The 15,890-nt window shown below is 50.2% G+C and overlaps 1 long non-coding RNA gene across 1 annotated transcript; it reads left to right on the plus strand.

The window, feature by feature from the left end:
• Positions 1 to 8,685: 8,685 nt before the first annotated feature.
• LOC138169736 (uncharacterized) lies at positions 8,686 to 15,719 on the plus strand. The gene is made up of 3 exons (XR_011170450.1): positions 8,686 to 10,159; positions 10,322 to 11,428; positions 11,714 to 15,719. It is a non-coding gene; the product is annotated as an uncharacterized lncRNA (long non-coding RNA).
• The last annotated feature ends 171 nt before the right edge of the window (positions 15,720 to 15,890 follow it).

Consider the following 15,890-nt stretch of genomic DNA (forward strand, 5'->3'; position numbering starts at 1 on the left):
TATCCTTCTGATAGAAATCATATTTTATTTTAGCACATGCTATATATGTATTATACATTATAGTTAAAAGGAAACATAACTTAGAAACCAGCTAACTTTTCATTTTTATTTTTTCTAAGCAGTATAAACATACACAGAGATTAAGGCATCGGTGCTTGTGAATGTGTGTATCTGTGTGGGGGGCATATGGAATAAATGAGATCGATAGAGATAGAAGTAGAGATAGGGATAGAAATGGGATGGCTGGATTTCCTTCGTCCATGGGAGCCTGGAAGCACATTTTTCCTGGGGTTTGCATGAGCAAGGAAGATGAGAGTTTAGAACTGCAGCCGAGCCTTCAAAGAGACCCAGCTCTCGGGGCCAAGCCCCGGCCGCCTGCTTTTCCCGGGGTTTGGGAGAAGGCGCGTCGCCCGCTCTATTTCAGAACTGTCCCCTCGCCTTCCTCCAAACTGGCAGATTGCTTTTCCTCCTATATCTGATGCTCTCTCTCAGATTCATTAAAATGGCGTCTCCCAGTAGAAAAGGCTACTTCTCTCTCTGATTTCTGGCACTGCTTATAGTCTACAGTCAGTCAATAGTGATTTCAGGTGTTTATTTCTGGTCAGACAAATCCTGGAGTCCTCTCTGAGGAAAAACAAAAGATGAGACCCTACATAGTTTGAAGAGAAAAATAGTGTTGGTCTTAGGAAAAATCGCCAGCAAAAGGTGTCTGTTGTTCAGACAGGGAAGAGGGCTTTCCTGCGGGAGGGGGAGTTGCCGTAGAGAAGTAGAGTATCTTACATTTTTGCAAAGGAACTTGTTTCCCTGAAATCTCTCGGCTCAGGCCTGACCCTGTCTTCCTCTGGACTGAAGCCCAATGGAACAGTGCATTGAAATATAAACTTGGGGAAGTATCTCCTGCCTGTGCGTCTCACCTCCACGCACCCTGGCCGGCGAAATGTTAGCGCATTCACCGACAATGAGCAGAGTCAGCTGAGGAACTAGGCTTTCCTTACCGGCATCAAGAACCAGGCCCAGACCTGTGTTGTTTCAGCTGTGAGCTCATTAACTGTGTTGATAAAGCACACGTCCCTTTGTACAGACCAAGACCCGGACAGATCTACACTGGAGGCAGACACGGTCGAGGGCCGCGTGGAATCTGCCTGGGACGGCTGTTGCCGCTGCGGCGGCGGCGGCGGCGGGCGGAGACTTCCCCAAAGGAAACGGCTGGGAGAATTCTTCCAGAGAGCAATTAGTGGAAACTAAGCTGCTTGGAGGGGGGGGGGGGGGGGCGGACAGCAGGTGAGCGATCCCCGATGGCACCAAACTCAGGCATTTGGGAAAATTCCATTTCAGGAACACTATCCTGGGGAAATACGCACAGAGAAAAGCCTTCTCTCTCCCATGCTGTATGTGACCATATGCACACCTGCTAACACACATACATACACAGCACACACACGGGAGCACACACATATACATTACACGCACACTCACACACACGTTACACACACACGCACGCACACACACCTTCCGGCCTCAACTTTCCTATACTAGAAAAATAGGGACATACACACTTCCAGCCTAGCAGCTACCGAGACTGCAACTTCTGCCTGGTCTCCCTAACATTCTACCCTCAGTTTTGTCTACTCTGAAACATGCCAGACTCCAAATCTAAGAAAATAGTCAGACTTACTCCTTCCCAGGTCAAAAAGCTAGTCCCAAGGTCCTACTGCAGTGGTTTGGGACTTGGAGATGTTTATGGGTGAAAAATAACCCACTTAGAGAGAGGGATGGAGGAACACGTTATATGTATTTTTTCATAGACAGACTTATAACTACTTAAAAGAATAGAAAGAACAAAAAATATTTTTCCCTCCAAGAAGAACCAAGAATTTATTGCAAACTCAGACAGGGAAAGAAATATTCCATTTCTTATGTGCAAAAGCAAGAATCTACTGGATTTTGATGTGATTCAACTTGGGAAATGTATTGTTTAAGAAATGACCCTAAACCCTTGCTGAAGCTTTCTCCCAGGGGCTGGGGCTCAGTAACTGCTTCAATAAACAGGATCTTGGATTTTTGAGTCGCTGACTGGGGCCAGCTCTCCTCCATCCACCTCGGCCTCCCCCAACATGTGGCTCTTGCAGAAAGATCAGGCCGGAGCATCAGACCCATAGTGGCTCCTGCCCCAAGTTTCCAGAAAGGATTAAATGATATAGAGAGTGTATCTACCCTGTGGAGGCTTGGACTTGGTGAAGTCAGACCACTCCACAGAGACACATTTAGGGGAGAGGCCCTCAACAACCTTTCTGGGTGCACAGAGAAACCTGGTGCAAAATATGGCCACCTTCCCCCAGCCCCCAAATATATAATCACTTAAAATGCCTATAGGAACCCAGAATTCTTTGACAAGGACAATGAGGAACATGAATCTATTAATAAATAAGCAGATAGAGACTCCTGGCTACCAGCTGCTGGGCCAGGCACTGGGGAGGCAGAAAAAAACAGCACTAGCAGCTCCGGCTGCTCTCCAGGGTGGGCGTGCCAATGGAGACCACATGTGTACAGCTAGGACACACAGAATCATTGCAAGGTTGTCTCAGGGATGGGCATCTAGGGCTCTTAACAAACCAAATGAGGCCTTCCAGGAATGCTTCTGCCCCTGGAACACTAAGGCTCAAAATCCCGAGAAGCTGGAAGCCCCTAGAACCAAAGGCTAGAAGAGGAGAGAGGTCCTTTGGAACAGGGGATTCCCAACTTGAACCGTCCTCTGAGGCCATTGAATCCAGTCTCTTCACTCTGAGGAGACTGAGGCCCCGTTATCTACCAGGGTCCCTCAAATAGCCCTCAGGAGTCTTCAGTGAGATTGAAGGACCAGAATGAGCATGGCTCTTGTGCTGAGGTACTGGCCATAATCCTTCAATCTCCCTGGAGCAGGACTACCCACCTCATCATAAGGCAGGCTTTCCTAACCAAATGTGTGCGCAATACCAGACGGTGCAGTCACCTCATGAAGAAAGGTGCACAGAGCTCAGAGAATAAAAGGGACCACACTTGCCTTTTATTAGTAGGGAAACTGAGGTACTGGCCATAATCCTTCGATCTCCCTGGAGCAGGACTACCCACCTCATCATAAGGCAGGCTTTCCTAACTGAATCTGTAAGCAATACCAGACGGTGCAGTCACCTCATGAAGAAAGGTGCACAGAGCTCAGAGAATAAAACGGACCACACTTGCCTTTTATTAGTAGGGAAACTGAGGTTAACCCTCCCAGCTTAGCTTCCCTAAGGTTGCACAGCTAGCAAAGAAGCAAGAATTTGAATCCATCTTCTGACTCTAAACCCATTCATCACTCTTTCCACCCCAGAATGGTGACTTGGTATTTTCAAAATAACAGAACTTGGCACTGAAGTCCCAAAGGTCCCATCTCAGGAGATGGAGCCCAGTTAGCTTCATAGTGTCTGCACTGAGAACACTGAGAGGTCTCAAGCAGACCATGAATGAAAACTCTGGCAGATGGGGGAGGGGGGAAGGAAAGGAAAGGAGGGAAGAGGGAGGGCTCATTTGGAAATGAGCTTTATCCCCAAGTGCTCCACACCCAAAACCGATTCATAAGTCAGATACTTGTGATTTCAAAGCGATTTCTGTGCCATGAATCAAAACTGAGCATTCCATGGCCGCATAGAAACCAAGATGGCCATGGCCACCACCAATTCCATCTCAGGCACAGTGGCACAGGGTCGTGTAGCATGATATGTCTGGCTAGTCCATCAGCATCAAGGTGAAATACAATCCTACAGATCTCTCTCTCTCTCTCTCTCTCTCTCTCCCTTCCCCCAACTCTCTGTATATTTCCCTCTTTTTAAAAATTTCTCTCTTTTTTTTTTCTTTTTGGAGGTCAGTTGGGGTTAAGTGACTTGCTTAAAGTCACACGGCTAGTAATTGTGTCAAGTGTCTGAGGTCAGATCTGAACTCCTGACTCCAGGGCTGGTGCTCTATTCACTGCACCACCTAGCCTCCCCTCTTATTTTTAATTTATGGAATAAAACAAGCATTTTCATAACAGTACAATAAAAAATAAAATTGCAAATGAAACTACAAACCTATTGTGTACAACTTGCTATTCCTTTTAGATATATAATAAAGTTATGTAGATTTCTCTTTTCTTTCCTTCTGGGAAGGGCAGTGATAAATTCCCAGTGACTAAGGCAGCTTGAACTTCCAGTGGAGAAGGCTTTGCCACAGAATGACAAAATCACAGGCTGTCCAAGGACATCCCAGAATACTCTATGTACAGTTCAGTTCTTCTTGGTAGAGTTCCAAAGACCCTTACTAGTGTCAGAGCTTGGAAGAGACCTTAAAACAGAGACTGTCTGGGCTGGGGGAAACCCTCTGATATCAAACCTAAAATGTCAGATCTAAAAGAAAGCTTTGCGCTCAGCTAGTACAACTCCATGGTTTGATAGGAGTCACCTGAGGCCCAGAGAGGGAAAGCAATTGGCTCAGGTCACACAGGCAGCTATTGGAAGGCTTAGGAATGGAGCCTGTCATCCTGAGCCTGCAGCCCACTGTTCAGTTCACCCCATTACTAGGCAGATTTTATTCCTTTTGCAAACTCTCCAGTAGCAATATGTCCAAGCTATTCTTATGCCCCATCATAAATGATGGCCAATTTTTGCTTTATGAATATAATTTTATCTTGCTGCAATTTAATAAGCATTTTGATTTGAGTGAATTTTTTTACTTGTTAACAATCATTGAGTGTACAATTATAGACCATGTGCTGGGGTGGGGAAAGAGAGAGACAGAGAGGGAAGAGAAGTCGGGAGAGGGAGGAGGAAAGATAGAAAAGAAGGGAGAGAAGGGGAGAGGAGGAGGGCGGGAGAGAGGGGAAGGGAGGGGAAGTGAGAGAGAGGAGGGAGGGAGGAGGGAGAGAGAAGGAAGGAGGAGGGAGGGAGGAGGGGGAGAGAGAGAGAGAGAGAGAGAGAGAAAGAGAGAATCTTTTTTCATTTTCTTTGGACTTTTGCATAGACGGAAAGCAGCCCTGCCACAATGACCTCATTGCAATGGGCACAGGCTGCCTTCCGTACATTCAGAATAGAAGAGAAGAGGCTTGAGCTGGGTAGGAGGATGGGCCCCGGAATTAGTACAGGTATTGGCCACTGCATCATGCCGTCACAAGACTCATGTGGTTTTCCAAATGGATTCCTGTTAACTCCTTTGCTGCTAACCCTTTGAGAAATGCTGTCCTCTGCCTCAGGCAATGCTGGGGTGGGGGAGGTCACATTGCTGCGACCTCCCCCACCCCAGTCCCTGTCACTGCCATCCTGGGAGGAGCTGCACATCATGGCAGCAAAATTTGGGTCTGCAAACAAAGCACTGGCCTGCACATTTGGGCTCTGCCACTAACTCCCAATATGACTGTGGACAAGTTCGAATCTTCCAGGGGCCTGAGTTTGCAGACCATAAAACAGGCATGACCAGATCATCTCCAAAGCCCCTTCCAGCTCCCAGCCCCATGCTCCTGCACTCATGGGTTTCAGTCCTGTTCTGGAGTTAACAAGCTGTGGGTCTTGCAGCAAGTTCTTTCACCCCACTGAGCCTCAGTTTCCTCAGTTGAACATTGGAGTCAATCCCTCTGGGTCAGAAGGCAGGGATTCGTAGAGGGGAGCGTGTCTGCCATCAGCAGGTGGTTCTCATTGTTGGAATCTCCCACAGCCCCCAAGGGTCCCTGCCTAGGACTTTTAACCCTCTGAGTGCTGGCTCTGGGCCTGGTTGAAAGAGTCAATGGGAAAGTAATGTGGGAAGCCCAGCCAGAGAATCTAAAAACCTCATCTCAGAACTGTCATTGAGCCTACATCCACAAGAGGCATTGTGCAGAGGGGGCCTCTGGGATCCAGAACATCTGGAGAGAGAAGGCCCTGGAGCCTGGGGCAGCATCACCAGGAGTAGGATGTCGGCAATGGCCAGGGACAAGGACTGGACACCAAGGCAAAAATCAGGAAGAAATCTCTGGATCCTCCTTAGTTGGGGGACCTGGGGAGGGAGGTCCCTTTCTCTGCTCGGCTCTTTCATTACAAGGAGAACAGAAGCAGACAGACTGGAGGTCCAGAAGGACATATCCTGACTACATACCTGCAATAGGGTTGTCCACCAGGACATCTTCATTTCACAAAGGAGGAAACTGAGGCTCTGAGGAGGGGCAGGAAGCAGCTGAGCCAGGGTGGATCTGGTCACCAATTAAATAAGCACCTGCTCTGTGCTGGGCAGCATGCAAAGGGTTCCATCCTGTGCCTCTAAACTCGGCCCTTCACACTGCTCTGTTCTGTCTCTGGACACCAGCCAGGACAACCTTTCCCAATAGAGGATCCAGTTGATGAATTCAGACACCCCTGGGTGTTTCCTTTTGGAATGAAAGGTTGCCTCCATTAATCTCATATCACCACTCCTGCAATGTTCCCATTATCTGGGGAGACAAGCCAAAGTCTGTAAAAGCCTCCTTCTTTCTTTCTTTCTTTCTTCCCTCCCTCTTTCTGTCTTCCTTCCTTTCTCTTTCTTTTTTACTTCTTTTTTCTTTCCTTCCTTCCTTCTTTTCTTTCATAGAGAGGAAAGAAGGTCCAAAGATAGCATAGCCGCTTCACAGATTCACTAAATGACAATCTGAGAAGTCTTCTATTTTGATAAACCTTCTCTCTCCTGACAGCTGCCCAATTCCATGCTTTCATACTTCCTGTGACAGGCATCTCACTACCTTGCAAAATAGCCCATTCCATTTTCAAAGTGTATCAAAATTATTCCTAATCTGCTCAACTTTTCCAAACCATCTTTTTCCACTGTTCAGATTTCCCAGAGGAATCCAGAGTAATGCACTAAGAGATCACTTTGGGGTGAGTAAAGGGGGAAAATACAATAAATCATTTTGTCATATGCTTTGTATGCCTTCCCTAAATACAGTGCAGGTGCCAGAATGCTGTGGGTAATGGCCATCCAACCCTCTAGTTCCACTAAATACCAAAAATATTTGGAAAATGTTGTTTTAAAACACCGTCTTCAATTCCAGCCTCCAGTTAGAAAATATGTTAGACATGATGGGCAAGACACATGCAGGGAGGGCTAGGGGAGGATCTTGGAGAAATAGGATTGGTTCTTGCTGGGCCCCAAATGTTCATCTTTTTTTTTTCTTTTTGGAGGGGGAAAGGCAGGGCAATTGGGGTTGAATGACTTGCCCAAGGTCACACAACTAGTAAGTGTTAAGTGTCTGAGGCCAGATTTGAACTCAAATCCTCCTGACTCCAGGGCCGGTGCTCTATTCAATGCACCACCTACCTTTGCCCCACCCCCACCCCCCTGGTCTTTCTTAAATATGCTGCCACCATCTTCTTTTAAATACTGATCACCTCGATTCTGCTGAACAGCTCCCAGGGATGGGAAGGGCCTGCCACTGAGTCAGAAATCCTGGGTTCAGTCCCTGAAGGTGCCTCCAAGCAGATCTGGGGCACAGCACAAGCTGTGTCCCCTCAATGGGCCTCAGTTCCCTTTTCTGTAAATAAGGGAATTGGACTAGGCAAGTCTGAATGCCACTTAAAATTTTAGTTATTCGAAGCACTATGTGCAAGGTGCTGGGCTGGGCATTGAATTGCTGCCTTTGGTAACATGCTTTTAAAGCAAAGTTGCCCATGTTGCCATTATTGAGATGATGTCGTTGGGCAATTGATCAAAATGCTAAAAGGGACCTAATAAGGCATTGTTGTCCAATGCAGAGGGTCAGACACCCTAAGGAGCCTTGCTCTGCTCCTGACTCCCTGTGGTGCCTTGGGAACATGACTGGACCTCTCTGGGTCTCAGTTTCCTCAACTGTAAATTGGGGGCAGGACTAGCCAGCCTCTTTTTGTAGCTCCAGTGCTCAGCACCATGCCTGACACATAGTAGGTGCTTCATCTATGGGGATGGGTGGATTGAAGCTCTATGCTTAACTCATCCCCTTTGTTTCACTCCTTCTGTGCATTCAAAAAGCATTTAGTAAGAGCCTTGCACTCTCCCAGCTGAGAAACAACGGGATACAGTGGGTAGAGAGACTGTTTTAAAGGCCAGAATGCCTGGGGTCCAATCTCACCTGGCTGTACAACTCTGGGTAAGTCACCTAACTCCTCAGGCCGCCAGCAAAGTCTAACTGCAGGGGAGGTGCTGGCCTGCCCCGGCGGATGGACTCCCTTACCTGAACTTCCCCACGCAATGAAATGTAGGCTCCAGTGGGCACCCCTATTGCCAGGCAGTGCTCTGGGCTCTAAAGATGCTGACAGGCTGGCAACAGCCGCAACACTCGAGGAGCTAAGGACCCCAAATGGGTGAGCATCCGACCCAGTCGAGTTAGCGGAGAGGGTGGGGTGGGGAAAGGCCTCCGGGGCAGCGGGGCCTAAAACGAGGCGGGAGGGCAAGCAGCTTCTGGGGGTAGCCGAGAGCAGGAGGGCACCCCAGGCGCGGGATGCCCGGGCTCATGCCTCTGGCCTCCCCGCCTCCGCGGCTGCGGCTGCGGCTGCTCGCCGCCTGCCCGGGGGCCGCCGCACGTGCCGGAATTAGCCCAGGCTCCTGGGTGAGCCTTTGCCATTGAGGCTGGAACAAAGGGCGCGACCCCGGGGTCAGAGTGGGACGCGGCCGCGACCGCCGGCCCTTTGTTCCGGGATGCTGTTTACTTTGCCTAAGTAAAGCTCACCCAGCTGGGCACTAAAGAGGATTAGAGGGGTCAGGCCCCTCGGGAGGGAGGGAGGCGGCCCTGGGCCGGGCACGGGGCAGGGGGAGGGAGGGAGAGAGGATGCGGCAGGGTTCCGAGCGGCCCCGCACCTCCGGCCCCAAATTCCTTGCTGTTCTAGGCTGAGCCCGCCCCCTGACCTCTTCCCTTCTTCCTCGGTCCGCCTGCCTCTACCTCCCCGTCGGTGGCACAGTGGGAAGAAGTGGTCCAACCTAGAGTCGGGACTCTGGCCCTGGCACCTTCCCGGTGTGAGACCTTGGCGAAATCAAGCAGCCCGTCGGGGTGGCCACAGAGAGGCCCGCGGAGTGCAGGGGTCGCGCTAGCTGGTGGTCAAGGCCTCCTTCCAACTCCAAAGCCCGGTGATGCTGCCTCTGGCCTCCCGGAGCCTCCCCTGTCCTAATGCCCCGAGGGAGGAGAGAGCTGCAGCAGTTGCGCCGGGGTCCGGGAGGGAGGACGTGGTTGGGGAGGAGGAGGTTTGGGGCTGGTCGGCGCCAGTGAGCCCTTTGGCGAGCCTCCGTCTGGTGAAGCCCGTTACGGGACCCAGGTCCTTCCATACAGCCACGAAAAGCCAAAGCAAAACAGCCCGATTCCATGGAAATACCATCATCAGCCGAGAACAAGGCCAGGGAATCCAGGCTAAGGTCCCCCGGGCTAGCGGGATCCAGGGCCCTCTCCGAGGCCAAGGGCATTTTCTCCATCCTGGGGCGGGGAGGTGGAGGGAGGGAAAGGATGGTGGCGGGGAGTGTATTTGGCCGGAGGGGCCATTCGAGCCCTTTACAGGATCCTCCTTCTATGGCCGGCCCCTCAGAGGCCGAAGACTACGACCCCCTTGTTTTTCAGAAGAGAAAACGAAGTCCCAGAGCCTCACAACTATGAAGAGGCAGAATCGGAATCTCCCAGCGCATCCCCATCACCCAGATTCAGCCTTCTTTCCTCTGCTTCATCTGACCCCAACTCAAGACAACTCTCTCGGAAATCTCTGCTCTCGGACAGCGAAGTCGTTGTACCTTTCACCTCAGCATAGGGCCCTCTTAATCAACCAATACAAATTTATCCAGCACCTACTGTGTGCACTGCCCAGGCTGGGGACACAAAGGCCTGGTTCTAAGCGTTAAAAACCTGTACCTTTCCAGGACCCCGCCTGCCCCTAGACAAAGAGCTCCGCCCTTTGGAAAGAAGCCCCGCACGTTCCGGGCGGGCCCGGGAGCCCTCCAAAGCGAGGCTTCTGAATGTGTACCTCGTGGCAGCTAGCTGAAACCTAAGGCTTCTCAGAGCCCATCGTTAAATGATGCCAAAGGAAACGTATTCCGTTGAAATGGAGTTCTCAATAAGAAGGTGTAAAAAGCAAGCCTACCAGCCCCAGACTGCCAGTGCTACCACGATCCGAGAGCGGGTCTCTCCTCTGTGCCCCCATGCCTGAAAAGGCTTGTGGTGAGTTTAAGAGGGGACTAACTCCCAGCTCTCCAGGCCCCGGGGTTGGAGGTCGCTGCTTCCCGGGGGACAATGGGAGGAGGGGAGAAAAGGGTGTTTTCCTGCCCCCAATGCTCATTGATAACCCCCTAACGCCTGTTTACTGCTCTCTCCCACCCATAGCCTTTCTTCCTCTTGGCCAAACCCACTCCTCCAGAAAACAATCGTAGGATAAATGGCTGGTCTCTTTGGGTACCCCCAATGGACCACCACATGCTTCCGAAGCACCTTCTCAAGTCAAAACTGCTGAGCTTGGGCCTGTTCTGAAAAAGCCTGGGAATGGATGAGGTCGAGATGGGCGGTAGCCTGGGGTTTCCCAAGTCATACAATTCTGTAACACCTGAGTCTCTAAAGGATCTCCAGAAGCCTCCTCTTGGGATGAAGACAAGCCTCTGGCCTGTCACCTTGGGCCGTGCTATCGAGCCCTTGAGAAAGGTTGAATGAAGAAGCTTGTGAATGGCCCAGCAGGAGATGGATAACAGTGCAAGAAAGTCGTGGATGTGTCTAAGTTTCTGATGGGAATAACTCAGAAAGACTCTGAGCTCAGAACCTAATTCTCCAGAGTGCACCAGTAGAAAGATGGAGGCCAAGCCCAGAATCACTGGGAGCCTGAAGGACTCCTGACCCTGGAAGGAGCTTTGAAGACTAGCTCAATTCCACCAATGGGCATTGTCACAAAACTCTCGGGGGAAGGTGGCGGTAATTTCCATTTTCTTCTCTTACTGAATAGACAGAAAATATTTGGTTGAGAAATGTGAAAGCCTACAGCCAAGAAGTCATCAATAGCTCCCCCACCTCAAAAAAATATATAAAAATAAATTACAAATAAATAATAGTGAGTGATAAAAATTAAAGATGAGGAGAAAATAATATTATAAAATAAATTGCAAATAATAAAGTGAATCATAAAAATAAGTAGAAAATAAAATTACAAAAATAATCAATGATAAAAATAAGTATAAAATAAAATTCTCAAAATAAATTACAAATAGTGAATGACAAAAATTAATAGAAAAAATTTAAAAAACAGAATATAATGCTAAACATTTTTTTTCCTATCTCAGTTGGTCAAATTCATGTAAGAATCCTGTTATCTTCCCACCCCTGAAGGCAAGCAGACTTTCACTGGCCTGTCTATCACCCTTCTGTCAGGTTCAGAGCATTTCACTTCTTGTCCTGTTTGGAAAGGGCACAATTGCTGACTCCAGAAACAGCCCGACAACGATCAAGGTGAGTTTTAAGGCTTGTCATTGTCTTTAAAGCCTGTTCTCCACAAACGACAATCTGTGAATCTTAGGATACACGTGTAAGGATAGGTATAAGCATGTATGCATATTGTAAACGGTCTATCTAGCAAAGAAAGATATGGACCAGAGATCTGGTGGTACAGAAAAAACTGCCATGAGCCTGGGTTTTTACTAATAAATTGGGAAGACTGGTAGATGGGGGAGGAGGGAGGTCTGCCAATACTGCCCTGTGACCAAAAGATATTCTCCTTTCCCTTCTATTCTCCAGTAGCCAACAAAGCCCTTGAAGCCAGGAGCCAGAAACCTGGCATTTTGGACCTACTGACTGAAATCACTCCTAGCAAACCTTCCCATGGCTTCTCTGAAGAATAAAAAAGAATCTATGTGATTTTAAGAATTGTCCACTGACAGGAGAATTTAGATATACAAAGGACAAGAGGTGAGACGATTGTATACATACGCAGCAGCAAGACTGTCTTTGAGCCTGTGGGACCTTCATGTTCACAAAGCATTTTCTTTTCTCTACTTCGTCTTGACCTGGGCTCCTTTTCTGGGAGTGACCTGCACGTCCCACCTCCAGCTGGCCAGAGCTTCACTGGGGACGGGAGGGCCTCAGAGACCACCAACCAAAGCAACCACCTCATTTCAGCAAGGGAGAAAGTGAGGGTCAGGGTTATGAATGGAAGAAGGTGAATCCGAGTCGGCATTGGCTAAAGCTGTCTCTGCTGGCTACGTCCTGGACCCTTCCCTCTGGACCTCAGTTTCCTGGGGAACAGAGAAGCTATTCTTTAAGGCTCCCACAATCCTGTTGTGAGAAAAGCCTCAGCGATCTGACCCAAGGAGGGGAAGGGGGCACAAGGGTGGTCCCCTACTGCTTTGACTCTCACTTAAGGTCTTCTGATATTCCCAGCCCTTCACAGCCTACTTCCCATCTACCCACCTTTCCAAGTTCATTTCGAAGGAGTCCCAGACACCATCTCTGAGTAGCCAAAATGGTTGATTGAGAACTCACACATAGCATTTCCAGACTGCTCCCACTCCTGGAAGGCCTTCTTCCTCACGTCTATCCCTAGAGTCCTCGGTTTTCTTCACCAGCTGATACTAGGCCTTTCCTGATCCTTCCCTCCCTGCCTGCGAGGGCCCCCTATGCCCAGATTCCTTAAAAGAGATGTTCTATGGACTCAAGTGTGTGCATTAGTCCCTACTCTGCCAGTAGAATGGAAAGGTCCTTGAGTGCAGAGATGGTTTCATCGGTGACTTTAAATCTACGTTGTCTGGAGCATAATCGGTATTTAGTAAATGCTTATTAAATGAATAAGTGAGTGAATGAATGGTCCTCGCTCTGCCAATCGCAAGTTCTCTGCCCTTCCTCTTCCTGGGCCTCAGTGAGGGTGCTGGCCTTCCAGGTGGGATCCTGCACCTGACTGCCATGGGCAGCCTGGCCAGGGTCCTCCCCAAGGTCGTCCCTCTCAGCTCAGGTCCTTGGGAAAAGAAAGAACCCATTCCTGAGCCTGAGTCCTTTCTTCTTCCTTTCCCTCACACACTGAGTCAGCAAATTACCTTTGGCCTTGGTGTCAGGCTTTGGAAACTTACAGGGCAAGTCCCAACATGGCCTCTGACTCAGCTGGGCTTGACGCACCCAGAGCCTCCTCCGTTGGGCTTAGGGCCCAGCTGGCATTAAAGGAACCATCACGTCTTCGGAGATCCTCCAGCATTGGGGAGTTTCGAGGTGCTCTCGGCTTCCCACCTCTCCTCCTGTCCCACCTCCTCCAGGGGAAGGGGGACAAGCATTACTATCACCATTTTACAGATGAGAAGACTGAGATTCAGAGAGGATCAGGGATGTTGCCGTGCCCCACATGGAGCCGGAGGAGAGATTCCAGGCAGATATCCTGGCATCTCCTTCCTTTGGGTCCCCCTCCTGCCCCTGCCGGTGCCCAGGACACTTTCAGTGTGGGATGCCAAGAGAGCACCCCCAGCTGACTTCTGAAAGCATCTCCAACCTTGGTCTGTCTCTACCTCCTCCTGGGTGCTCCCCAGCACCTCAGAAGCACATCCAAAGCTGAGACCATTGTCTCTGCCCTGCCCTGATTTCACTACCTTCCCCAGCTGCCCTCCAGCTCCTAAGTGTGAAGTCCTGGGGCTGCCTTCTTCCCCTCTCCCTGACCTCTCACAGGTGGTAAGGTCCTGATTCCTGCTAATTCTGGATCTACAGCATTTCACAGCCAAGCCCTCCTCTCTAGTCCCTCTGCCATCACCTCATTACCTGCCCCTGAGGGATTCCCACATCTCCTCCTCCTCCAATCCATCCTTATCCAAAGGTCTCTTCATTCCAGTCTGCTGCTCCAGAACTTTCAGTGGCTCCCCATCACCTGCTGCCTAATGTTCACAGGTCTTTGAGCAGAAAAGGACACCAGCTAGTCTGTCAATTCATTTACCAGAGGAAGAGACTGATGTGCAGGAAGATAATGTGACTGGCCACAGGAGACAGTCGAGGCAAGATTCTCCCCCCCCCCCCCAACTCCAGCCTGGGACTCTTTCTTCCCTACCAAGTGGCCTGAAGGTTCAGAGTCCTCTGTCTGGCATCCTAAACTGGGCAGCTCCCAATCCAGATCAGAAAAAAACAAATGACAGTCTCTCAAAGGCAGATTTCAGCTCAATATAAGGGCACAGGGTGGGGGGAGAACTAAACCCTTTATGACAAGGAGAGCTGTCCCAAAGTGGAAGGAGCTGCTGCCTCGGGGAGGATGAGCTCGCCATCCCTTGAGGCCTTCGGACAAAGGCTGAAGGACCACTCCATGCTACATTTTTGCACAGAGACCTTGGACTTCTGGGACCCTCAGAATCCTGCCTGCCAGTACTGTCTGTGTGACTTTTGTTGAACCATATCTCCTTCTCCAAGCCTCAGTCTCCTCATCTCAAAAATGGGTGGGATGGGTTAGATGCCCTCCCCAGAGGACTTCTAAGAATCTGTAATCTGGGCTCTCATACCCTCAAAATAATGACTTGTCCTTGACGATTTTTTTTTTATCTTCTGAAGCTTCCTTCAAAGGCATGCAAAGGAAAACAGGTCTCTGGAACTCTGTCCCTCTGTTTCTAAGTATGGCTTTTGCACAAAGATCAGAGATTCTGCTGAAACACCCAACATGAGCAGGAGGTGCCCCCCATCTTCACCCCACCCCCAGCCTTGGTTCTCAACTGATCCCAGCAAGTCTCAGAGAAATCAGACCCAAATAATTGGGGACTGAGCCCAGGTCTGACATCGGAGAGTCCCAATCCTTGGGATGCCAGGGCAGATTTCCCTGCTGTGCCTAACAAAGATTCCTCCACCCCAGAAGAAAATCCTGCCCAGGGGAGAGGAAGCACCTACTGTGTCCTGAGCAGGGGACTGGGCCCTGGCCAGTGGATTGTGTCAGAGCTAACAGGGCCAGTGTGCTACCTTTTCTTTCTTTTAACTAAACACACCCCAAGTGCCCAGTGATGAAGGACCTTGGACTCCCTGCCTCGATCCAGTTCAGTATTTAACCACAAAATGCTTGTCAAGGGGCTCGAGGCTTTCAGACCTGGCCTTATTTGTGGCTGGCAAGCTCTATGTCAGGCCCACTGGTCTCCTAGTGGCACCACCATCACCTGCTGTCACCTAGGTACTGCGGTCACATATAACATAGACCTGCCCTGAGAGGCCCTAGTTGACCCAGGCAGGGCCCAGGGCAGGCCCACACTGGGGTCTTGGCTTGGCAAGTTCTTTCAACACTGATAGTAACTGCTGTGCTTCAAGACACAATACCAGTCCGTCCTTCCCACCATGACCTTTCTCATTCTAAACATGCTCTTGTCCCAGCCTTCTTTGGTGTCTGTGCCCAGTGCCAGGCGGGGCCCACTCCTAAGGATTGTCAGCGCTCAGCCCTTCCCTTCCCAACATGTCAGAATCCCCCCATTCCAAACATACGAGGGCTCAAAATAATAAATACGCCTGACGGGGGCCTCCAAGATAGCAGAGTATGATGTCAGTGCCCAAAGGGTTAATGAAGAGCTGGGGGAAAAGGAGGAGGAGAGAGCCCAGCCTAGAAGAACAAAAACCCAAACTGATGGGGACGTTATTGGGGGAGATAAATGCAGGGCAGATCCGGGGCCAGGCCAGTGGAAACACAGACCTCACTGTCTGACTGAACGTCTGGCTCCCCCACGAAGGGGCCAAAAGCCTTGAATTACAAGCGCCCAGTCCCCAGAGAGTCTCCTCACAGTGGCAGCCTGGAGAGGGCTGCATGGGTGTGATGGGGGGGCTGCATCTGTGTGAGGGGGAGGGGCTGCAGGTGAAGGAGGAGGGGGCTGCATGGGCGTGAGGGGGAGAAGGCTGCATGTATGTGGGGGGAGAGGGCTGCATTATGTGAGGGGACAGGGCTGCATGGGCGTGAGGGGGAGAGGGCTGCATGTATGTGGGGCGA

This window comes from Petaurus breviceps, unplaced genomic scaffold, assembly GCF_028583685.1.
Source record: "Petaurus breviceps papuanus isolate PSGF00001 unplaced genomic scaffold, PetGlider_PUasm1.0 370, whole genome shotgun sequence".
Lineage (NCBI taxonomy): Eukaryota > Metazoa > Chordata > Mammalia > Diprotodontia > Petauridae > Petaurus > Petaurus breviceps.